This window comes from Lissotriton vulgaris, chromosome 1_1 (assembly GCF_964263255.1).
Source record: "Lissotriton vulgaris chromosome 1_1, aLisVul1.2, whole genome shotgun sequence".
In the NCBI taxonomy this organism is placed as follows: domain Eukaryota; kingdom Metazoa; phylum Chordata; class Amphibia; order Caudata; family Salamandridae; genus Lissotriton; species Lissotriton vulgaris.
In genome coordinates this window covers 1,635,086,683-1,635,113,647 of record NC_141685.1, presented here as the reverse complement: position 1 = coordinate 1,635,113,647, position 26,965 = coordinate 1,635,086,683, and the positions used below count along the sequence as shown (strand labels likewise).

Here is a 26,965-nt window from a genome sequence, read left to right as displayed (position 1 = left end):
GTGTCATGGCAGTTATGTATTTTGTCAGATACATAGTAATTCGATGCGCTTTAAACTACTGTCTTTTAACAATTGTCAAAATAATTCATTTCACCATCTGCAAAGACGCCTCAGGCTGTTGCCTGTACTTGTTACAGGGATGTGATGTGCATGCACCTTCACATCCTAGATTGTAATTAGTCAGTTCAATCGATCGCCTCATCCTTTTGATGTTGATAAAAGAGAAATTGATGGATTTTTATGACATCTTTGATTTTTCTGTCCTAGGGAATACAAGCTAAAATACCAGAAGCAACTTTAAGGTTTATAATTTAGTAGTATAATTAGTCATTTTAGAGAATAGCCTTAAGGCTGTTTTTCACGAAGGTCTTGGCAAAACTTGCAGGTGCGAAAACTGCTGGAAAAATCGCTTCATAAGAATAGTCATTGACTAGCCAGACTCGCAACAACACAGACAAGCAAGTGGTGACAGCAAGCATATCTCAACAACCTGGATCAAGTGACAATACCATAAGCCTCGCTATTGTGTACTGTGGTCTATATATGAAGACACGGTGTGTTTGAACACTTGCAGTCCTTTATCACAAACCCGTCTCATTTCATCTAGGTTTCTCATGTGTGGGTCACTGAGCGATGCTTGTCTGTGCGACCACTGATAGAAAAGAATAGGTGAGGAGGTTTCCAGGTCATGGAGATAACTCACAACTCTTCAGGCTTTTCGATAGGGTTGCGAAAAATGAAGACTGATTAGAGGCTGCTGCCTCGGAGTAGTGGGGTGGGGGGGGTGAATGGATTATAAAGAAAATAATTAAAAAAAATGACCTTACCTTTTCTTTCGCCACCGCATGTCTCTCCTATATCCTCTTCCTCGATCTGCAAGAAGCACCGGAAGCACCCAGGCTTCCGCATTCTCCCAGCCAATCACGAGCTTCAGAAGCAGTGTCGTAATTGGTCTGAGCGTCCTGTTTGGAGGGTCAGGCAGTGCATGGGGAGGCTAGGCATGTTCTCCACGGGGCTGCACAACACAGCCCAATCGAGAACATGCCAAGTGCGCATGACAGTTTAGCCGGCCCTAGAGGGCTGGCCAAACCGTCATGTGCACTTAGAGGAGTGCAAACAACTCCTCACTCTGCTAAGCAGCTTGGCGTCATGACGCTTAGCCCCGCCCCCGCTGGCTCCGAGCTCTGCAGGGAAAAATAAAATGATAATAACATCATGCTATTATCATTTCATTTTTCCTTTTGTGCACTGCTGAATTAGCAGTGGGGCGAGGCTCCTCCCCCTTAGTGGAGGAGCTGCTACTGAGAATCATGTGACTATTCTCCAGGTCTGTTTCTTGAGCTAACATCCCTGCTAGATAGGGATGCATTACTTAGCAGTGCATTCCTTGGAAAGTACTGAACCTGCCTGTACCATCGCGACGCCCTCGAATGACCTACATTGTTTCAGAAACCTTATTTCACGTTGATATTGTCTACTTGTCGGGCTACAAGTGGGAACAGATACTTCATTTGAGTTTGTCTTGGAGCTGTTAGTTATGAGAAATGAAAAGACCCTTAATCACAAGTCTTTCTGTAACGCTGCAATAGACACACACTACAGTTGAGACGCTTTGCTGCACGCATGCTGCCATAGGATGACAAGCTGCAGACACACAAGCTTCGATAGGCTCACAGGCAGCTTAGATAGAAACAAGTGCTGCAATAGAAACATGTACAATAGGCACACATGCTGTGATAGATACACATGTTGCGAGCAATAGATACTCATGCTGCGATAGATACGCATGCTGCGAAAGATACACAATCCATGCTGCGAGCGATAGATACAGATGCTGCGAGCGATACACATGCTGCGAGTAATAGATAGGCATACTGCAAGCGATAGATACACATGCTGTGAGCGATAGATACACATGCTGCAATACGTACAAATGCTGCGATAGATACACATGCTGCGAGCGATAGATACGCATGCTGCGATAGATACAAATGCTGCGAGCGATAAATACAGATGTTTTGAGCGATACACATCCTGCGAGCGATAGATAGTCATACTGCAAGCGATAGATACACATGCTGCAATACATACAAATGCCGCGATAGATATGCATGCTGCGATGGATACGCATGCTGTGATAGATAGGCATACTGCAATAGATACACATGCTGTGATAGATACGCATGCTGCGAGCAATAGATCTGCATGCTGCGATAGATACACATGCTGCGATAGATACCCATGCGGTGATAGATATGCATGCTGCGATAGATACACATGTTGCGATGGATATGCATGCTGCGAGCAATAGATACACAAAAAGTGAGCAATAGATACACATGCTGTGATAGATACGCATGCTGCGAGCGATAGATCCGCTTGCTGCGATAGATACACATGCTGTGATAGATATGCATGCAGCAATAGATACACATGTTGCGATAGATACACATGCTGCAATAGATATGCATGCTGCAATAGATACACGTGTTGCGATGGATACGCATGCTGCGAGCGGTAGATACACATACCGTGAGTGATAGATACACATGCTGTGATAGATACGCTTGCTGCGAGTGATAGATATGCATCCTGCGATAGATACACATGCTGCAATGGATACGCATGCTGTGATGGATACATATGCTGCGAGCGATAGATACTCATGCTGCAATAGATACACATGCTGCGATAGATACCCATGCGGTGATAGATATGCATGCTGCGATAGATACACATGTTGCGATGGATATGCATGCTGCGAGCAATAGATACACAAAAAGTGAGCGATAGATACACATGCTGTGATAGATACGCATGCTGCGAGCGATAGATCCGCTTGCTGCGATAGATACACATGCTGTGATAGATATGCATGCTGCAATAGATATACATGTTGCGATAGATACACATGCTGCAATAGATATGCATGCTGCAATAGATACACGTTTTGCGATAGATACGCATGCTGCGAGCGATAGATACACAAACTGTGAGTGATAGATACGCATGCTGTGATAGATACGCATGCTGCGAGTGATAGATATGCATCCTGCGATAGATACACATGCTGCGATGGATACGCATGCTGTGATGGATACATATGCTGCGAGCGATAGATACACATGCTGCAATAGAGACACATGCTGAGATAGATACGCATGCTGCTATGGATACACATGCTGTGAACGATAGATACGCATGCTGCGAGCGATAGACACACATGCTGGGATAACCACGCATGTCGTGATAGCCTCACATGCTAAGTAAGCCACGCCTGCTGCGCTATGCACACATTCTGCAATAGACACGTGTTGCAGACATGAACTGCGATAGATACACATGCTGCTATTTGCAGAAAATCCTGCCATAGTCGCACATCCTGCGCTAGACTGCATTTCAATCAGTTCATCTATACTTTGCTGAAAGTCTGCGTGCCTACCGAAGTAGACTTGCCTGCATCCCATTCTCCTTCTCTCCTGCAGTTTCCCGTCTGCGGGCCTCTGCAGCTCAGGGGCGGAGGAGAAGAAATACCACTGCATCATGATTTGATCCCTGAGGTTTCTCCGAGCCATTGTCAGTTATTACAGAGGGATCAGCTATATTCCTGTAGTTGATCCCTACTTCCCCACCAGTACTTAATCCGGACATTTCACCTACTTTCAGCTAAATGTCTGGATAAAGTACTGGGAGGAAAAAGGGATAAACTACAGGAAATGTGTGGGCGAAACGCTCACCCTCTGCTGTGTTGACATATTACCCACCCCATCTGGAAGGTAATGATAGCCTGTGAGAGTTGGGAAAAGAATCTTCCCACCAACAAGGTCTTAAGATGTTTATCGAGTTCTAAGAATTTAAAGACTAGTTTCAAGCCTCACTCTCTTTTTTCTAGCTCTGAATGCGTGTAAATATTTCCGATGGTTGAGTGGCTGTACACTCATAAAAGGAAACATGAATATCATCTAAGATGTGTCTGAACTATTACGCTCATTACGCTCAGTACACAGGTGCACATATGCCTCAATATAAGCTCATACTACAGATAACAAAACAAGCCTGTAGAAAATATCCAAACACTAGCCTAAAACTGGTCCATAATGCAATCACAACTGGAGTCCCACAGAAAACAGCAGTGCACACGACAAAAAACACATTAGTAGACCCTGCGGATTGAACGTAACGCCAGGCCGTAGTACACCTCTCAAAACCAGACTCAAATGACATTTTTTACACACTGAGGGCCAGATGTAAGAAGGCTTGTTGCATTTCTTAAGGGGCCAAATCGCAAGTTCGACCCGTTAAGAAATGCAAAACAGCCTTTTCGCAGGTACAAAAGCCAAAATCCAGTCGCAATTTGCGATTTCTGCCCGGTAGAAATCGCGAATTGTGACTGAGATTTAAGAAACACAAATAGGGATTAGCTATTTGCGATTCCTAAATCACATGTACAAAGCATTTCCTAAATGCAGATTGGGCATTTAAGAAAAGCTATTTCCATCAACTCAAAGTCGAGTTTACAAATTGCACTTAAAAATGCATTTTTAATGTGACACGAAGCGCACATATGCCCCTTGGGCATATGTGCACTTACGTATGCACTACGAATTTCCGGGTGCCTTCAGGGGGGCCTTAAGCCCAGAGGTTTGGATTGTCTAAATTCCAATTTCCCATTAGAAAATTGCAATTTAGAAAGTCCGAACCATTATTAACTTAATTTTATCTAACCTATTCATTTTCAAGGCACCCAGAGCACTTCCCAACTAACCTAGCGTATTCAACTTTGACTTGTATGAGGACAAATTTTTCAATTTTTCCCACTTGCTCCCAACACCCAGTGTGCCCCCCCACCCACCCATGAGAAACCCTCCTTCCATCTCATGGCGATAGAAACCGCCAATTCGGGCCCCCCTCCCAGGGCAGCAGAGGCACCAAACCCAATAGAAAAAAAAGTAACTAATAATTGGTAAGTCTTAACCCCCTCCTATATTTGATATGTGTTTTATATGTACTTTTTTTTTTCTTTTAACTTCGGGAACATTTTCAAATCGCAGTTTAACTTTAACTACCCCTTTATTTGGTCCAGGAGGAGATCCACTTCTTCTGGGGAGCTAAAGTTATGTATCTTATTCTTCCACATTACTTTCAGTAATGCGGGAAATTTCATTTGAACGTGTGCTCCCAAACTCCTTAGCTCAGGAATTTTGGAGCCAAGCTCAGAGCGGATTTGGTAATGACCAGAGTCGAAATGAAGCACTGTCTCAGTCAAAGCTCTTCCCAGAATCAGCTCCTTGATGGCATAGGTTTGAAAGTTGACTAATATTTTCCTTGGAGCTTTTCTGTCGGGATGCAACTTAAAAGGCTCTCTGTGTACTCTCTGTATTTCTGACTTAAGGTCGGTATCTTCTCTATCTTTCAACACTCCCTCCCTAAGGAGTTTACAGACAAATACCTTAATATCTCCCTTTTCTGATCCCTCCGGTATTATAAGGCTTCTCAAGTTGTTTCTTCTCGCGTGCATCTCAAGCCTCTCCATGTCCGCCTGCAAAGATCTGTTTTGGGCTTTTAGGGACTCTAGGTCCTTTGTATTCCCCTGCACGACCCCTGAAAGAGACTTAACTTCCGAGTCCAGAATCCCAGTTCGCATGCCGATGTTATTGATCTTAGACTCCAGGGCCTCACATTTCTCATGAATCCCGTTCTGATTCGCCTCCGAGATCTCACATTTAGAGAGTAGATCGCCCCTTAAGGATTGAAGCATAAACTCAAGCTGCGATTGACTGCCGCCGGCCCTCTCCCCTCCAGGTACCTCAGTTGAATTGTCTTCATTCACTCCACTTCTTTCTACTGTAGCACCGCTACTAACCGTAATAGGCATGGATGCTAATAGAACTTGTGTGAGAGAAGAGGCTGTAGCAGTGGCTGTAGCGGCGGCAGCAATAACAGTGGCGGGAGCAGTGACCAAAGCATAGGGCATATCACCGTAAAGGGGTTTAGATGATTTAACCATGGAATCAACACCAGCCCTGGTCTCAAGTTCAGAAGCCTTCATGAGAGGAGAAAAACGATTTTCAAGCGAAATTGGTGGGAGACTCTGCAGAGGGGCGGATGATGGTTCTTTAGAGATGACTGCCTGCTCCATTATCTTGAAATAGGATTTAAGTGAGGGGGTAGCTTTGAAAGCAGGACGGTTTGCTTTTGCTTTTGACACCCTGAATTTTTTTGTGTTGCCAGATTTGGGAGTTTTTCTTTTTCGTGGAGAGGTAGGAACCACTCCTCCTGTACTCAACTCTGCAACCACTTGGCTTTCTTTATTCTTAGGCTCTGACTGAGAGTGTAGCTGGTATCTGTTCCTCATAAGGAGCCCCCCCCCCCTTGAATGCCAGGCTGAAGCTGAGGCACACCCCCCTTGCCAGTTTTCTTGCTGTTGAAAAAAGGCTCACCCACTGCACTACTGTCCGGGGGTAGGTACCAAACTGGGGGCAGCAAAATCGCAATCCATGTGCTGGCAATCCCTCCCTTCAGACAACCATCTTACCAGGTCATAGTAGGAGCCAGGAGGATATCTTGCCATGGTGCCACTCAGAATAGAGACCTCACGCCGAATTGCCACGTAGTCTCTCCCTTCCAAACCTCTGAAGTTAATCCTTGCAGCCGCAGCCCGCATCCGTGCCCACAGCCTGTACCGATGACCTCCGAACCCGCCCACGGCTCCGCCTCCAGCCCCATTACGTACTTTGGCTTCGGCCGCAGGGAAAAAGGGAGGGGCCAGCTCCCGGCTCCAAGCAGAACAGTCCACCGGTGAGAAATGGAACAAAAACAAGGGGGAATAGTCAATACCAAATCTCCGATTTATTATTTATCAAAGCACTGCATTCTTACCGTACAAACTGCCTCGGTGTGCTTTCCAAAACTCTGCATGATGGTGTTTTTTGCCTCGCTGCCCGAGGAGCTCCCGCGAATGGCGTCAGCCCGCCGCCATGTTCCTCGACAGCTCCCAAAGGGTGCCCTTTCTTGAAATGAAATGAAATGAAATGAAAATGAATTTTATAAAGTGCAAAAATAGCTGCCCGGAGGCGTCCTAGCGCTGAAAAGCTAACAGGTGTTACCTATGGGGCTGAGTCCAGGAAAGGTTACTTATTTATTGAATAGGAAGGTTTTTAGATTTTTCCTAAAGGAGGTAAGGTCAGGGTTGGACCTAAGGTGGAAGGGAAGACTGTTCCATAATTTGGCCGCATTCAGGGAAAAAGAGTGACCTCCTGATCTAGATCTTTTAACTTTTGGTACTACCGCTAGTAAAGCATTTGTGGATCGAAGTTGTCTGCTGGGAAGGTAAGGGGTAATTAGGGGGCGACTAATCAGTGGCCCGGTTTCCCAGAAAGATTGATGGGCAACACAAAGGGATTTGAAGCTGATCCTGTCTTTCACCGGAAGCCAGTGTAATTTTTTCAGTCCGGCCTTCACAGAGGTCCTGCGAGGGAGTTGGAGCAGGGTTCGGGCCGCACAGTTCTGGATTACCTGCAACTTTTTAAGTGTTGAGTCAGGGGTCCCAAGGTAGAGCGCATTTCCAAAATCCAGCCTGGCTAGTATCAGTCCCTGGACCACGATTTGTCTGGCCTCAAACGGTAGTAATGGGAGATTTTTTTTCAGCATTCTAATGAGGCCAAAACAGGTAGCAGATAATACAGTGGCCTGATGATTGAATGTTAGGGACTTGTCCAACCAGATTCCCAGGCTCTTGATGGTATCTCTGGGAACTGGAGGGGTGCCCAGGCAGGTTGGCCAGATTTGATTAATCGTGGGAGGTGCTAGATGTCCCATCATCATGACCTCTGTCTTGTCTCCATTAAGTTTGAGACAAGACATGGTCATCCATCGATTAATCTCGCTCAGACATTTGGGCAAGTCCACTGTACCTCCAGGGTCTCCAGCCGGCGTAAGGGAGACTACCAGCTGGGTGTCGTCCGCGTAGGTAACGATCTTAATACCATACGGACGGACGACCCCAGCCAGTGGTCTCATGTAGACATTAAACAACGTCGGACTCTGGCCAGTAGTCTTACTAAACGCCATTGCTAAGATTGCTTACCCGATCTCTTCCAACATGATGGACTCAGCCAATAAATCCCAACATTAGCCTCGCATCAAACCTCTAGCCCTTCAGCTCATTCCCAATACTTGCCCAATACAACACGTGACATTTGTAAATACATTCACACCAGAACAAACTCAAATATCTCATCCCAACCTTAAAAACAAATTCCAACCCTGGATCATTGGCACTTTCCTCAGCAGTAGCCAATAACTCACATCCCACCAATCACAGTTTGAGCACCTCTCCCTTCCACTAAAAGCTCTTCATGGATTCCCTCTCCCTGCCAGAATCCATTTAAAAATCTGCTGCATCATCTATGAGCAACATCTCTTGGGAAAACCCTGATTCAAAACTCAGTGCATCTTCTGGTGCCCACAATACTTTGAGCTTTTCCGCTGCCAGGTAAGAAACCCAAAAGACTGACAAAGAACACACACCCCAAGAATCGTTTTCAGTGTATGGCCAAAAACTCTAGAATGCCCTCTTTCTGCACTTCTGATTCGCTCCTTTATCTTAAAACCGATCGTGTCACAATCTTCCAACCATTCTACATTATATCCCTCTTCCCTCAGCTTCACCTCACTAAATTGAAGTGTTTTTCTCACTCAACATTAGTCGCATAATACACATTCTAAAACTAACCACAAACCTCACATCAGCAAACCATATCTAAAGTCAGCATAAAAAGTGATCCCTCTAGCACAAATCCACACATTAGTCCCAGGCACACATCCCTACAGACACTCCCAGAACACACACCTTAACAAAAACGTTAGCGGGCGTGCCTCCAAATCCACATCAAACTGCCATACTCTAGCCCCATTGTTTATATACTAACATTAGCTCTACTGCCAATATCCAAACACTAATAATATTTCCATTGACACAATACTATCCCCATAGCAGACTTTTTAACAATATCCCATGTTTACACCAGCCTTATGGCACACATCACATTACAGCATAAGCCCACTGAAACTCACCCCCCCCCCACTAGTCCCCTAGCAGACATGTGCCACTAGCCATGTACCTCACCGACCAACATTAACCCTAATAAAATGGGTCATGAATATGTTCCTTGTTTATATTTTTGCCACAGAGCTAAGACTCACAGAAGATGTTCGTCCTACTTTTATTAATATTACTAGTGCTTAATTGAATCTTGTGGTTGCAGGTGTGGCACCTGGCAATCATTTCGGGGAACCAGCACTTATTTTTCATTATCAGATTTGACCCAGAGCATGTGAAAGAAAAACACAAAAGGGGGAACAAAAGAAAAAGATGGAAAAACATGACAAAGAGAGAAAACATGACTGAAAAACTGCATGCAAGAGTGTGATAAAGGGACAGGGAGTGTTTACTGGTGGATTAAAGAGGCATGAAGTGTAATCAAGACAACTCAGCTTTGGTATTCGGCACACTGACATTCAATAGCGCTGGCCAAGAGCTTCTGACCAAAACTTTGTGGCCCAGCTCTTAGTCTTTTGAAAATTTAGCACTGAATGGGACAAAGAACTGGGAAAGCCGTGTGTGAAAAGGCCAGAATTTCCACAGGACTAAATAAGTTTCTTCCTTTTATTCACAATATCAATTTTCAGTACATGAGACCTCATCCATAAGAGATCAGAGCTCCAGCATCCAGCTCCAACTCTCGCAGATCGAATCATTGCATTCTCATCTGGAGCACTCAGCCTATAACCATTCCAGAACAAAGTACAACATACCACAAAACAGCTAGGACAATATACCACATACCTGTCCCCACAATCATAAACAAAACGTTAAATTCCATATAAAAAAGATTCTAAATTAAGTCTAATGTCAAAATGCATTACACAAAGAGATACAAGTCATACTCTTCACAGCCATCCACTTGTCAAAATGTTCATTTCTCTTCCTCAAAATCTCATTTTCCCACTCTATCCACAATTCTCTCTCCACTCTCAATTCCTCATTCCCCAGGACTTATTTAGTTCCCAGCAATTTCATTTTGTTTATCAATGCAGGCTCCACAATGTCAGTCGGAGATCTCTTCTTGAATAATAGAAAAGGGCAAACTCCCTTTCAGGAATGAGAGGTTAAACAGAACATACAAACTTTCACCTTAAGTTCCTACATCCAATTCAAACCATTGATAATTCCATGCTGTATACACTCCTTGACCACTTTATTAAAGCGCTCAATTATTCCATTGGCTGCTGGATGATATTAGGATGTTGTTTTACGCTTAATGCCCTCTCATTCAAGAACTCCTCCATCTTCTTATATGTTGGCTGCACACCATTGTATGTCAGTAGAGAGGCCACAAAGAAAATATATCCATGCGTGTGATGATGAACTTATCACCACTTGATAATCCAAGGGCCAGGTATAGTTTCCCAAATCACCTTAGGTTGTGTTCTACATTTTAATATGTTATGACTTCTCCCACATTCCATACAATCGTGTACCACTCTTTCAATTAAAAGATCCATGCCCGGCCACCAGTAATTTATTCTCACTCTTTCTCTGGTTTTCAATATGCCTGGATGCACTACCAATCAATGTCAACCTCACCTTTTCAGACAGAATCAATCTGCGCCCTCTCATCAGCAAACCATCTTCCAGTGAAAGTTCATCTCTCACCTGCCAAAATCCTTTGACTTCACTACATACTCAGACCACACAATACACAAGTCTGTGATATTGGGTCAGGCTAATCAAGGCTCATTCACCAACAGCCAAGATACCTCTAAAACCCAACAGACAGCCTTCATTATAAAGCAGATAACGAAGGGCAGGACAGAAGGTGCTCCAGGACCAAACAGCATTCCTCCGGCTCTCTATAAAGCAAAAAACATTGAGTGGGCGGGACATCATGCAAACCCTATTCGTGGAAGTCAGGCTTCTAAATAGAATTCCAGAATCCTGGAGGGGTCAACGATCGTCCCAATTTACAAAAAAGGAGATAAGATGGACCCAAACAACTATCGCTTAGTAGCCCTCCTTGACAACGAGGCGAAATACTTCGGGGCACCATCTTAGAGGAGATCGCACTCTGGGCTGAGTCAAACCTGATCAGACCTCTAAACCAGACCGGCTTTTGGAAAAAGACCGGCACAGTAACTAACATTCTTGCCATCTCATTACTTATTGATGCAGCAAAATCCCAAAAACTCCTGTTACATCTGTGCTATATCGATTTTAGCGCTGCATTTGATAACATCGAAAGAGGCAGACTTTGAGGGAAATTGGCACAATTGGGCATATCATAGACGACTCTAAACATGCTGAAGCTTCTTCACACTGACACCTGGGTGCAGGTGAAACTAGGAAGCGGCACCCATGTGTCCTCAAAAGTTCGCACCACCAAAGAACTTAAACAGGGGTGTGTGCTTGCCCCAATTTTGTTCAACCTCTTTATGGCAGACCTACCAAGACTGCTTGACACCTGCAACTCTCACTCCCCGAGAATGGGTGGGAAAACTTTGAGTAACCTCCTGTACACTGATGACGTCGTATTGATTAGCCATACCTACATCGGTCTCCAGCAGCTTCTGATTGAAATGCACAATTATGCAACAGAAAACACCTTAAAAATAAACCTGAGTAAGACTCGCACTATGTCAATCAACACCAACAAAAAACAACAGAAGACTTGGTCTCTTGGCGGCATAAAAATCGAGCCAATCTGTGAATATAAATACTTGGGAGTCATTTTTGATAGAGAAGGCTCATTTGTGCAGCAGAAGCAGGAATCAAAAAGGAGAGGAGCACTGATTGCCGTGACGCTGAAAAATCTAGCAACCCAACTAATGGGACCGACTCTGACCCCCTATTTGAAAATCATCCAGGCGAAGCTACTCCCCTCGATCACTTACGGCAGCGAGGCTTTGCGGGGCAGAGACACAAAAAATCTGGACATTATACAGGTCAAAGCTTACAGATCAATGTTTTCACTCCCGCATTATACTTCGCCAGCTCAAATAAGACTGGAGTTCGGCTTGCAAAAACAAAATCTAGCCAGGCACGGAGCATATATTATCTGCTGCCACAAACTTAGATCCGCCACCACAGGCACTCTAAACTCCTTGCTCTGGCAGGACATACAAGGCAGGGACGTATCTCAAGCAAGATCTTATTTGCAGGCAGCGCTAGGAACAACCAAACTCACGGCGCTTTCGGACATGCAACTAGGGCATACCACCTTTAGAAAACTAGTCTGGAAAAACATCAAATTACTCTCCTTATTAGAGGACAAGGCCTGTTTCTCCAAAAGATCCCACACATGGATGACCCTTAACTCATAGAAATCTTTGACACCGCAAACATACTTTAGTCAGGGCTACCCAAAAGCCACAAAAATGAGGTTCATGAAACATAGATTAGGAATTCTGCCAAGTACAGAGCATCTTCCACCTTGGCTCAGAACAGATGGCAACGATGCCTGCCCGCTCTGTAACTCAAAGAAGGGGGACATTCTCCATGTCACCTGTCTTTGTGAAGAATTACAACAAGCCCGTCAACAGCTCCTCAAGTTTCACTTTAAGCAACAAGGGATCAGTACCAGAAGGCAAGCGGTGCTGGCCTGCCTGAATCATGCAAATACTAAACTGAACTGCAGATATGTCAAATTTCTTGGGATGGTCGAGCAAAGAATTCTAAAACTACCAAAATTGGGGCGAACAATACAAAAACAGGCTAACAAGCAGACTGATAGAAGAAAGTAAGATGACCCCACTGTGCCGTCTCTGAAAAAAATAGCCGTACAGTCAGCCAAACTGAACTTTTTATTGTATGCTCACTTTTTAACGGTTTTATAGTATGATATTTTATGATCTTTTTTCTAACATGTTTGCACAGGTTTTAATTAACTATGCATAATAAACTTTACCTTACTACATACTTTATCTCCTTCCTGTTCCTTCCTTCAATCATCATCTTGAATAATGCCCCCCGAAATCATACAGACCGTCATGCTCTCATCACCGAATCCATCTCCCAACACCTCACTTTCCTTACCATTTGTCTCATCCACACATAAACTTGAGCAACAGTCTGTAATGATGTTCATAACACCAGGTGCATAAGAAAAAGTGAAATCCAACTCTTGCAGCACTACTACCCACCTCTGAATCCTACTGGATATGGCTTCAATTCCTTTTTTAAGAAAAACGTACTTCAAATGCTTATGACCTGTTTTTACCTCGAAAGGGCTTACCCACAAGCATTTCTTTAAGCTCCATAAAGCCCAATTAATAGCCAGAGCCTCCTTCTGTATGACTGAATAATAGGACTCAGCTCCACGTTATGCTTAGAGACATGAATAAAATGTGTTGACTTTCCCAACAGACACCTATTCCAACAAAGCCCCCTGCTCTTTTGTGCTGAGATCCGTTCTCAAGATGGTTTGAGCACTTGGTTGAAGCTATATAATTTAGGCACCTTGATTATTCTTTACTTCCACAAATCCCTTTTCACACTTGTTTGTCCTCTTTAGATCGAATTCCCTCTGCTGTAATTAGATGTCAAGCAATGGCGAATGGCAGGAAACGAGGGGGGTGGGGCGGGGTGGGGTTGATAGCAGGTGGAGGTTGGGGGGGTTGAAAAAAAAGCAAGAAAAAAAGACTTACCTTTCTGCAGTGGCCGTCTCTCCCTGTTCCCTCTCTTCCTGGAAAGTCCAGAACCAGGAAGCACCAGGCTCCCCTAAGCCAATCACAACGTTGCAATGCAGCATTGTGATGGGTCTGAGCACCGTGGTTCGGCGCTCAGATGGAGACTGGGAGCCTGGGTATTTTCCCCACCAGGCTGTGTAATGCAGCCTTGTGGGGAGCATGCTAAGTGCGCATAACGCTTTGGCCACTCCTAGATGGCCAGACAAGCAATCATGTGCACTTTGAGAGTCTGTATTTCACCACTCCTCTCAGGCTGCAACCCCAGCCCCGCCCCGCTCTATCACAGCCCTATAGCAAATATATTAACATAGTTATTATTGTTTTATTATTATTTTTTCTGCTCTGAGAGCAGTGGGGCAACGCTCCTCCGCCTTAGTAGAGGTGCTGCTCATGATGTCTAGATACTCTATCCCTGTCACTCCAAATTTGCACTTTTCATGCTTTAAAGTCAGCCCACTCTCACTCAGTCTTTTCAAAACTTCACATACCCTCAAATCATGCTCCTCCTGAGTCCTTCCATGCACCAACACATTATCCTGATATATCTTCATACCAACAGTGCCCTCCAGTACATGCTTTATAGCCTTTTAAAAAAACGCAGAGGCAGAAATCAAACCAAAAGACATTTGTACATATTTGTAAGTACCAAAAGGTGTGATGAATGTGGTTAGCTCTTGTGACTGTAGATGTATTGATATCTGGTGATATGCCGAGGTCAGATCTAATGAAGTAAAGTATTTGGAACCACTCAGACAACATAGCATTTCTTTTATATTTGGTGGTGGATTGTGACCTTCTGTCACAAGATTCTTTAACTCCCTTAAGTCCACACAAAGTCTAGCTTTCCCATTCACCTGCCAAGCCATCACTACCGGCGATACTCATTCGGTTGCCTCCACCTCTTGAATCACTCCAGATTCCTTCAACTTATCCAATTCTCTTTTCACCGCATCCTTAACTGTTAAAGGTACACTCCTTACTTTTACCATCCAAGGATTCATACCCGACTTGAGTCATATGTAATGGACATCATTTTTCAGATGTCCCAACTCTTTTTGAAAAACGTAATTGTCTCATAATCAGTTCCCTCTCTCACCCATCACCCTTTGCTACCACAGTATTTTTCTTTATAACTCAACCATCTTTCAATATCACGGAAGGTGTTTCATTCGGATCCAGGAACAGGAATAAGTCTCTTTGATGAAACCAGCTAATTAGGGAATCTCCCTTAGAAAGACATGTATTTTTAATGGAACCATCCTGTCATGCAGTTCAATACTGGCCCAAAAGAAACCCATTAGCTTGATGGAATGTCCTCCTTAACCTTTGGGCTTAATATCAGGTTTTACTAAACACGCCAACCCTTTCGAATTCTCTTCAAAAAGCTACCTGGATATTAATGTTATTTTCCCCCCAGAGTCAAATACATTCTCACAAAAGAGCCATTGATATGCACCATCTCAAACGGCCCTTCACTCTCCCCATTCTTTATTTGTAAAACAATTTCTTCACAATAAGGATCTAACAGCCAGATTCATGAATGTGAATAGCGCTCGCAAAGGGCCAGATTCTCAGAATCTGGCCCTTTGCGAGCGCAATTTTTGCATTTGGGATTCATCATCCCAAATGCAAAAATCGGTAATAGCGAAGTCGCAAATTTGCGAGGAATTACATTTAAGGAATCTCTATTTGAGATTCCTTAAATGCAATTCATCATCCATTTTCAAATTGCGAATTCGCTATTTCGGACCGCTATTTACCGCTAGGTCAAACCTCGTGGTAAATAGCGAAAACTTAGAAAAATGCTTGTAAAAGCATTTTTCTAAGTTGCATGTTGCACACACACATGTCCTTTGGACATGTGTGTGCGCAACACCTGTTTAAATTAGCATTTAAGGGGTGCTACAGGGTGTCCTTTGGACACCCCTGGCACCCTTTAAATCGCTATCTTATTTGCGATTAGCTAATTGCTAATCGCAAATAAGGAATACTCCCCATTCATTCCTATGGGCCTTTTGGCCCATAGGAATGCATGGGGAGTTATTCCTTATTTGCGATTAGCAATTTGCTAATCGCAAATAAAGAATATGTAGGAATCGCATTTTTTTTTTGCGATTCCTACATGAATCCCGTTTTGCGAGCCTGTAATAGCGATTCCTTATGAATCGCTATTATAGACTCGCAAAACGGGTCTTTGATGAATCAGGCTGTAAGTCATATAGTACCTATCTCACTTTTTTCCGTACTTTTAGCAGATCTGCAACAGGATGTGAAGTGACCTTTTCTACCACGTTTTGCATGTGACCTTCCATCCAGGACACTGCTTAAAATTTGCTGTGTGTCCTACACTTTCACACCTAAAACACCTAATCTGGGGTTTCTTTGGCACTTTTTAGGTCTCGGCTATAACGCGCTGAAAAGCGCGTTCTCGCCAGAGAACTATTGTCGGCGTCTCAGCAGTCTGAGAACACCGAAGTGAGACAAGACCTGGCCGCGCGCAGCGTTTCCCCATAGGACAATGGTGTGCGCGTGGCCAGGTCTTGTCTCTACAGCATTGCATGCAGAGCGGATCGCGCCGCGCGCCTCTCTGGAATGCAGGGGGAGTCTGCAGAGAGGCGCGCAGCACTGATAATCAGCCATGCTTTTTTTCCGTGCCGTCTAAAGTAACCCAATGCAGCCCTACTGTACACCAGCCTAGCAGCTCCTTGAGACAGATTACCCGAGCGCACACCTTCTATGCGCTACAGATGCAGACAGAGCGTTATTTCGTGCCGTCTAAAGTAACCCAATGCAGCCCTACTGTACAGCGTTAGATAGAGGCAGACAGAAAGATAGACAGTAGATAGAGAGACCCGCAAGCACATACAGACAAGTGGATAGACAGTCAGGCACAGAGGCTGGTAGACAAAGGTGCATAGACACGCAGGTGGCTTGACAGACAGGCGGACACACACAGATACAGACACATGGCTCATCAGACTGGCAGCTTGCAGGCGGGGCACTCTCTGCCGTCGCTGAGTTCGCTCGCAGCTCTCCGGAGATATCTCCATGAGCGGGGTCCATCAGATAAAACCACAGACAGGGTCTGCATGGAATGTTTACAAAGCGCGGCCATTTGCAGCACCGAGGCAAACACTGCCCCCCTCCCCCTCGCCTGCTTTCCTGGAAGTCACAGGGGCTAATCGGGGAGGCGCACTGGGGGTTTTCAAAAGCACCCGATACCGTTCTACCCTCTCTGCTGGCTGAGGTCTGATCGCACAAGAGCAGACTCACCCCGACCCAGCCCAGTACCACAGTACTCCCCATGGCACGAGAAACGTCACTAATGGGCAGACTGACCCCGGCCCAGCCCAGGCGCTGTTCTCTCCATGGCACGAGCACTGTGACCTGTGGGCAGACTGCCCCCCGCCCTGCCCAGGCACTGTACTCTCCATGGCACGAGCACCGTGACCTGTTGGCAGACTGACCCCGGCCCAGCCCAGGCGATGTACTTTCCATGGCACTAGAAACATCACTACAGGACAGACTGACCCCGACCCAGCCCAGGCGCTGTTCTCTCCATGGCACGAGCACCGTGACCTGTGGGCAGACTGACCCCGGCCCGCCCAGGCACTGTACTCTCCATGGCACGAGTAACGTCACTACTGGCAGACTGACCCCGGCCCATCCCAGGCGCTGTACTTTCAACTGCACTAGAAACGTCACTACTGGGCAGATTGACCCCGACCCAGCCCAGGCACTGTACTCTCCATGGCAAGAGTAACGTCACTACTGGCAGACTGACCCCGGCCCAGCCCAGGCGCTGTACTCAGTCTATCCATGGCATGAGAAACATCATTACTGGGCAGACTGACCCGACCCAGGCCAGGCGCTGTACTCAGTCTCTCCATGGCACGAGAAACGTACAGACGGGCACCACCACTGCCATGCACACACAGACACCACCACTCCCATGCACACACGGACACCACCACTGCCATGCACACATGGACACCACCACTGCCATGCACACACAGACACCACCACAGCCATACACACACGGACACCACCAGTGCCATGCACACACAGACACCACCACTCCCATGCACACACGGACACCACCACTGCCATGCACACACGGATACCACCACTGCCATGCACACACAGACACCACCACTGCCGTGCACACACGGACACCACCACTGCCGTCCACACACGCACACCACCACTGCCATGCACACACGGACACCACCACTGCCATGCACACACGGACACCACCACTGCCATACACACACGGACACCACCACTGCCATGCACACACGGACACCACCACTGCCATGCACACACGGACACCACCACTGCCATGCACACACGGACACCACCACTCCCATGCACACACGGACACCACCACTGCCATGCACACACGGACACCACCACTCCCATGCACACACGGACACCACCACTGCCATGCACACACGGACACCACCACTCCCATGCACACACGGACACCACCACTCCCATGCACACACGGACACCACCACTGCCATGCACACACAAACACCACCCATGCTTAATTTGTAAAAAAAAAAAAGTGCCGGGGCTTTCATTTGTAAAAAATTAAGTAAAAGGGCACTCGTCAGGAGGCTACTGTAGTTTGCCATACACATTACGCGACTTTGAGCTATTGGCATTGTAAATGACAATGACTTTTATTTATGTTTTGGTTTTTAAAACATAAATAAAAGACCATGGGCCAGATGTAGGTAAGTAACATTTACCGAATCTTAATTACCGAAAATTACCGAATTTTACAGATTCGGTAATCAAGATTCGGTAAATGTGAGGGGTTGGTATGTAGGGAATCCAGATGTTCCCTTTTACCGAATCGGTAAAATTCGGTATTTACCGATTCGGTAAATACCGAATCGGTAAAGCCTATTGATTCCTATGGGCTTCAAAGCCCATAGGAATCAATAGGCTTTACCGATTCGGTAGTTACCGAATCGGTAAATACCGAATTTCACAAGGGTGCAGGGGGTGTCACTTTGACACCCCCTGGCACCCCCTAAACAGGCGTGGGTGCCATGTGGCAGGCATACATGCCCTAAGGGCAGATCTGCCTGTCACATGGCATAGGTGTGCATGCACACATGTGCATGCACACCGGAATCGGTATTTCACCATGAGGTTTTATTTCATGGTAAAATACCGATTCTGTAAGGCCTCTGGGACTCAGAAGAGTCCCACCTACATATGTAAAATACCGAATCGGTATGAATACCGATTCGGTATTTTACAGATTCGGTAACTTTACCGATTCGGTAAATATACCGAATCGGTAAACAAGGTCCCCCTACATCTCATTGACCCATTTACCGGTCGGTAACGGCCGAAATCGGCCGTTACCGACCGGTAAAGGCCACCTACATCGGGCCCCTTGTCATTTACAATGTCAATACCTTAAACTCGCGTTCATTTACAATGCTAATAGCTCTAACTTTTGCAATGCCGAGACCGTTGCATTGTAAATGCTTTTTGTCTTTGTTATCGGTTTATTCATTGTGGGATTATCTTTCAGCCGCAAAGCCTCCCTAACTTTGTCTATCATGCATCCTAGCCTGAATTGGTCACACAATCTTTCATCGGTCGCCGCGCCAAATTGTATGTGGAAGCTAATTTACGCAATGCTGTTATATAGGCTTCCACTGACTCCCCCATGTGTTGCATTCTTCTTCTGAAATGATAACGCTCCAAAATGGTGCTTATCTTTGGCAAGTAATGTAAATCAAGTTTTTTAAGGCAAACCTCACACTCATTGAGTCCTATCGCATCAACCAAGGACAACTCAGGCAAATGCTCAAATACCTCCTTCCCCTACGGACCTAAGCAATGCATTAGTAAGGAAATGTTTCCCTCTACACCCAGAGAGGTACTACACATCCTGGCATAATGATGAAACAACTTTTTTCCATCTCCTCCAAGGTATTACAGGTTCGCCCAGAGATGAAAGAAAGAAAGGAGGTGCGGTCACGTTCTGCATATTATCAACAACAAAAAGTTACAGTTGTGAAGATACTTTTTATGCTAAACAGTCACCCTCACACACACACACACATGCCTCCACACACACTCTTAGTCCTAAACACCAGTACCTGATCAGATACTCGAGTTTCTGAGTTCTATATGTCAAAGTCTGAGAAAGTAAACAAAATTGAAATGAAATGAAATTATAATTTTTAATGTGCACTAATACCCAAGGGTGTCTAGGTGTCAACCAATCAATCTCAATCACCAGTACCTGATGAGGCACTTGAGTTGACACCACAAAAACAACAATTCAGTAGCTGGCTATGCACACTTGAGTTGTCACAGTAGCTCACCGCAAACAAAACAATTACATTGCTGGCATTGTACACTATAGATTCCCTTCCTCACAGTGTCAAATGAAGAAGAGAAATGAAATTCAAGAAATTGCCGGTCGCGCTATGACAAGCTGTGTGCTTGAAATGCAATTACCAGTTTGCTCCTTGCAGCGTGCCACGCGATCGGCCTGCGCTCAAGCCCTCGATCTAGTTGTCAAAGTCCTAATATGCAGCAAATTAGAATAGAAGCCGTACTAATCCGCAATGTTCTGGGTATGAAACGATAGAGCAATTACTTAGTAATTACTGTAAGTGTCGGATCACGTAGCCCTCTTCATGATGTCATCAAAACCCTTGATGCTGAGGTCTGAAGTGTAGATCGTTACATCCAGTTGTTGCTAATGTGAAACAAGCATTTGCAATGCAATAGGTCTCGCATTTACACAAGTTTAGCTATTGGCATTGAAAATGACAATGCCTTTTATTTATGTTTTAAAAACGAAAACAAAAAAAGGCATTGTTATTTGCCATGTCAATAGCTCAAACTCTCGTAAATGCGAGACCTATTGCATTGCAAATGCTTGTTTAGGTATCTGTCCTCCTAGGGAAGTGATGGTATTGGGGGAAGTGGAAATGCACAGATCTACTACCTTTGACTTTAGATATTCAAACATAGGGAAGAAGTCATCTAATATGACAGCCCATTTTTTTTAGTTAAGTGTACTCCAAGGTCTGAACATCACTACTTGTTTCTGGGTGATACGGTTAGTGCCAAATGTAGCTAGAACATTAAACGAGCTAGAAAGGACACTGAAGACCCGAGAGAAATATATATAGAAAAATATGAATTAGAAAAAATTAACCATTGCATGGATCCAAAGAGATGGTGCAAGAGTAAAACAGAGATAGACAAGTGCAATCACACAGTGCAAGAGACTGCTCAAATTGTGAGAGAGGACATATAAATAAAACAAACACACAGACACCAAGAGACCATGCAAGTGAGAGAAGAAGAGATAGCCAGGGATTGCGTACTACAAGAGACACCCAAGGAGGCCCACAAAATATCCCACAGGAGCCGTTGCATGTGTGAGAACGGGAGACAGACAATGCCAATTACAAACAGCAATAGATAGCACAACATGTGAGAGAGCAACACACACTATGAACCACACCCCAAAAGAATAGACAGGGTGAGACACAAGAGTCATCACGGATAACTAAAGGCTGAAAGAGAGACATCCACACAAAATATAGGCCCCACCCTGGAAAGAGACACACAGGAAACAGATGCGGTCTGAAAGATACATTAACATCTGTGAGATTTAAACAAGACACAGGCCACAGGGACGCAGATGCAAACTTTAAAGAGACAGTGCTCAGGTCTCCTCTGACGGGTCCCACATCGTTCACGAGAAGGTGACCAGTATTTCTATAGTCTTTTGAGTGACAGCTGTCACTTAACCAGCCCCAACAGTGTTCCTGCTTTGCATTTACTGACACGTGACATTTGGGCTGGAAGCTGATCGCTGCAGCAGACGCAAAAAAACAACAACTAGGCTATCCCATCGGATGTGATTACTCTACACTTCCATGTTCCTACCGGTGGCGGGTTCTCCCTTTCTGCCAGTTATTGAAAACTCTGCAGATACTCTGACAGAAGCAGGCCGAGGGCTTGGCGTGGTGTCGCTGATTTTGAGTGCCCTGTCCTTGCACACCCCGGGAGCAAAGGCTAGCTAATACATGTCCAAACCACACCTCCTACAAGCCCCGGTGTGACCAACTGGCAGAATCAGACCCATGTTTTTCAGACATCCCTTGAGGTTTGGGTACAGACACGAGGACATACTGTAGCTCCAAACTCTTATGTGAAACACGGGCAGGATTTTTTTTTTTTGCAGCTTTAAATTGCACAAACTCGACCTGAAGGTATTGGAGCGCTTTACATATACATGAGTAACAGTTTCATTCACCACAGCCTACCAGGCGGCCCAGAACACCTGATCTGCAAACCTAAAAATGGCTGATTAATCAGCTCTGCTTCAATAGCCTTCTACACAGCTGGCTGGAAAGCTCATTAAGGTGTTGCTTGCCCTTCCAACAGCTCTAATAAAATACATATGTGAGCTGAGAAAAGTAACCCCTCCGCCTCTTAGAGAGGCGGCAGGAGGGGAAATGTCTGCGCCCGCCTTTGAGCACACCGAGATAGCCTCATTTTTTTTGGAGGGGAGGGCCATTATGCTAAAGCCCTATACCTTCTTATGCTATGTAAACCAAGAATCTCTGGGGCCGCTTACGATGGCGGGCAGACTTTGTCTGTCCTCTATCGCATAGGCTAAAGGGACCACCCGCCCTAGGGGGCCTATTACGATGGAGGATTTTCCGCATCCTCCGGGCCGGCGGAATCCTCTGCGGACCCACCAAAGACCCACCGCACCATTAGGATGGCTGGTGGGTCCTGGTTTCCGTCCGCAGCTTTTCCGCCGCGGTTGGCTTACAACCACAGCGGAAAAGCTCTAATATGGTGACGGTGTCTCTCAGACACCGTCAGCCAGATTAGGATGGGATGTGAAACATGCTTTTCCGCGGCGGCTTTTCCGCCGTGGAAAAGCATGTGTAACTTCACTGCGGGGGCCCGTTGCGGGCCCCCTAGGTGAAGGGGGGGTGGGGGGTGCACATGGGGGGTACCTATGGTATCCCCCCTGCATTTGTATGCGGAAAGCGGCAGGCACCGCGCGGTGCCTGCCTCTTTCTGCATACAAATGCAACACCTGCATTTTTAACATTGCTGCGGGTGCAGCTTGAAGCCGCACCCGCCGCAATGTTAAAAATAGAGGATGTGACCGCCAGGGTGGCGGTCACATCCTAATCGCACAGGAGGGAACGCCGCAGCCCATACGGACGTTCCCTCCTCCTCGCCATCGTAATAGACCCCATGGTTACTGGGGGATATTTGGGTGGTTTTGGGGAGTAATCACGAAGTGAACCGTCAGTCCATTAACAAATACTGTAAGCGGTACGCATCTCCTACGCCTCCCCCATTCCTCTCTGCATTCCATGGCTTTGAACCTAACTTGGATGGGTCTGCTCTCATTTAAAATGTAACAGAGGTTGAGGGCGACTGTACCAGCTGAGCTGAAAGAAGAGTGGTAAGGCAAAAGCACGCCATGCGCGTGCTGTGTTCACGCGGTGACAGGAGACGTGCACGCGTACGGAGTGCACATCTCCTGTCCGTAAACGTGCAATCTCCTGTCCCCCTTCAGAGGAGAACCCAGAGAGGAGACGCCATTCGCGTGAATTTCCACAGAACTCAAAAAGTTTCTCCTTTTATGTAAGATATCAAGTCTAGTACATGAGACTCCATCCATCAGATGTTGGAGCTACTCCAACCCCCAGCTCCAACTCCCGCAGTTCAAATTATTACATTCTCATCTGGAGCACTCAACCCATAACAATTCCAGAACCAAGTACAATATATCACATAACTCCGTTTACAACATACCACAGCGTGGTTTGTCCTTCTGTTATTTTTGGGGTGCACTGGTTTCTGCTTTTTATCTTGTTGAATAGAGGTGGTTCAGATGTTCCTTTTCCATCTTTTGGTTCTGCAGTGAAGTGACGACTAGCCGTTCCTTGTCCATCTTTTTTTAACACTGTGAAGGGATTGCCAGATATTTATTGTCCCTTTGAGGGTTCTGCAACAAGTGATCGTGAGGTATTATTTGCTCTTTTTTGGACCTGCAGATAAGGAATGGTGAAAGGTATCTATTGGTTCTGCAGTCAAGGAATGATGAGATGATTCGTGTCTATTGTTGGGTTCCGCATTGAAGGAATGGTGAGACGTGTAGCAATCAGTTGTGTGTGTATAATATGTACTATTTAGATCTGGCCTGACACCTTTAGCTGTGTGCATACAAAGTAAGGTATTGGGTCAGCCATTGTTATGCTTGAGGGTCAGTTCTATTCTCTTTCGAATCATGACAGCAGATACCATGGCGTCACTTCAGTAATTGACACTGGTGTCCTTGATTGATGGTGAATCACCTGATCACTTGTGCACATTCACCTGAATTTGAGTGCGTTTCACTGCAAGGACCGGCGAGTCAGTCCTTTCATTTTGCATGTTCTCTTTAGACCATGCTTCTAAAGTGGGTGCCCATTTCAGAATGCTTTTGTCTATAGTGCTGATACACTCATATTCCAAAATGCCCACCATGCGTCATATTGGAACGAGTGTCCTGTCACCACACCTCACAACCCGCTGTCTATATCCCATGATGGTACAAACACTTCCGTGTGCTGGTACTTCCTTCCATAAGTGCTGATGCACACGTTCATACGTCATTATGCATGCATGCGCCAGTGAAAATACTACCAGATGCGGTCACGTCATCACACCTTTTTATTTATTTATGTTTTTGTCGGTTGTTGCAAGACATTTGGAAAACGCCCGACGTTGCAGGGCGTTGCCAAGAAGCAAAGCCAATATAATCAAACGGTTGCCCCATTTAGGATAAAGATTTACGGTAGGGGTACTTTGATACTTTTTAAGAGTACAGATTGCCACTAGCACGTTGGCAATCATGTATTTGATTGCATTTTTAAAAGGGAAAACTGATCTGTTTAAATTACTAAATATGTTTAGGGCTGCTAATTATTTCTCGAGGAGTGGCTAGACCTGAAAAAGTTTAAAGGCCATAGTGAAGCTTTGCTGAAGAAATATGTTTTAAGACCTTCATTCTTGCACAGAGTTGCAATTTCCCTTTGCTTTCTGCTGGTACTTTTCATAGAGTTCTACTGTGTGTATTGCTCTTTGTCCCCGATGGCTGTGACCGTGGGCATGTTTTGGTATTTTGTGCCACGGGCTTTGTTTGCGCTTCCAGAGGGGCTGGATAAATTCCTGCTGGTGATTAATCTTGTTCATGGATGGCCATCGCCCAACTGTCTCTTGAAAGGAAGGCAGTTTCTGATTTCAGCTTCAAAGTCGGCACTGGGTGCCCCTGCCTGCTTGTTCTGCCTCATTACCCATTAATGAGACGCTTTTGTGACGTGTTTATCCGGGTATTAAAGTCCCCTGAAGACACAGGTTTTCTTGTTTGTCCTTAGCAGCGGTGAAGCTTCAGCAAACGTGGCCTGCCATCGCAACCCCGACCCGGAGCTTGAAAAGAATACCATCGGGCCCCATCCTCACGTCCACGTTGGCAGAAAGAGCACATTTTATTTGATTATTTATGCGGCGCCTCCTGGAGAGGAGGAAGGCATTTAATACAGTTCGAAATGGAAAATCCACAGTCTGCCATAATGCAGTTTGATCCCAAAGCCATAGGAAACGATCTGGGTTCTGGAAAAGCTCAGGTGTCTTACTTCAGAGAAATGTACACTTAAAGGGCGGCGAGGCAACCAATTAACAGGGAAAGCCGAGCCAGAGCCGATTCAAGGGTCTAGCTGGGCTGTAAGAGCCAGTGTATGAGCTGAACCCTAAAAATGTTTGGCACTTAAACTGTGCAACAAACACCATGTAAAATATGACAAAAACTCAACAAAATGCAAGAAGCATTTGCAATGCAATAGGTCTCGCATTTACACCAGTTTAAGCTATTGACATTGTAAATGACAATGCCTTTTAATTTTGTTTTTGTTTTTAAAACATAAATAAAAGGCATTATCATTTACAATGCCAATAGCTTAAACCAATTATATAGGTATTCTATATACCCGCAGTGATAGTGATCTCACACCTACATCTGCAGTGATGGTGATTTCACACATAAATCTGCAGTGATCGTGATCTCACACCTATATCTGCAGTGATGGTAATCTTAAACCTATATCTGAAGTAATGGTGATCTCACACCTATATATCTGCGGTGATAGTGATTTCACATCTATATCTGCAATCACAGTGATCTCACGCCTATATCTGAAGTGATGGTGATCTCACACATATATCTGCAGTGATGGTGATCTCACATCTATCTCTGCACTGATAGTCATCTCACACCTATATCTGCAGTAATAGTGATCTCACACCTATATCAGCAGTGATATTGATCTCACATCTATATCTACAGTGATAGTGATTTCACACCTATATCTACAGTGACGGTGACCTCACACCTATATCTGCATCAATAGTGAGCTCACACCTATAACTGCAGTGATGGTGATCTCACATCTATATCTACAGTGATAGTCATCTCACACCTTTATCTGCAGTGATAGTCATCTCACACCTATATCTGCAGTAATAGTGATCTCACATCTATATATATGCAGTGATAGTGATCTCACACCTATATTTGTAGGGATGGTGATCTCACACCCATATCTGCAGTGATAGTGATCTCACACCTATATCTGAAGTAATGGTGATCTCACACCTATATCTGCAGTGATAGTGATCTCACACCTATATCTGCAGTGATAGTGATCTCACACCAATATCTGCTAACAGTGAAAAGGTGTGAGATCACGATCACTGCAGATATAGGTGTGAGATCACCATCACTGTAGATACAGGTGTGAGATCACTATCACTGCAGCTATAGGTGTGAGATCACCATTACTTCAGATATAGTTGTGAGTTCACCATCACTGCAGATATTGGTGTGAGATCACTATCACTGCAGATATAGGTGTGAGATCTATATCACTGTAGATATTGGTGTGAGATCACCATCACTGCAGATATAGGTGTGAGATCACCATTACTTCAGATATAGGTGTGAGATCACTATCACTGCAGATATGGGTGTGAGATCACCATCACTGCAGATGTTATGTGTTTAAGTTTTGCAAAGATCTCGGTAAACCAGGCTGTATCCAGAAAAGACCTGAGGAAAGAGGGCCTGACTCTGTTGGATACTTTAAGAACGTCA

At 45.2% G+C, this 26,965-nt stretch overlaps 1 protein-coding gene across 1 annotated transcript in view; it reads left to right on the top strand.

Annotated features, from left to right (window-relative positions):
- The window catches only part of KCP (kielin cysteine rich BMP regulator), a 694,272-nt gene that overhangs the window by 181,155 nt on the left and 486,152 nt on the right, over window positions 1-26,965 (top strand). The window lies entirely within an intron of this gene.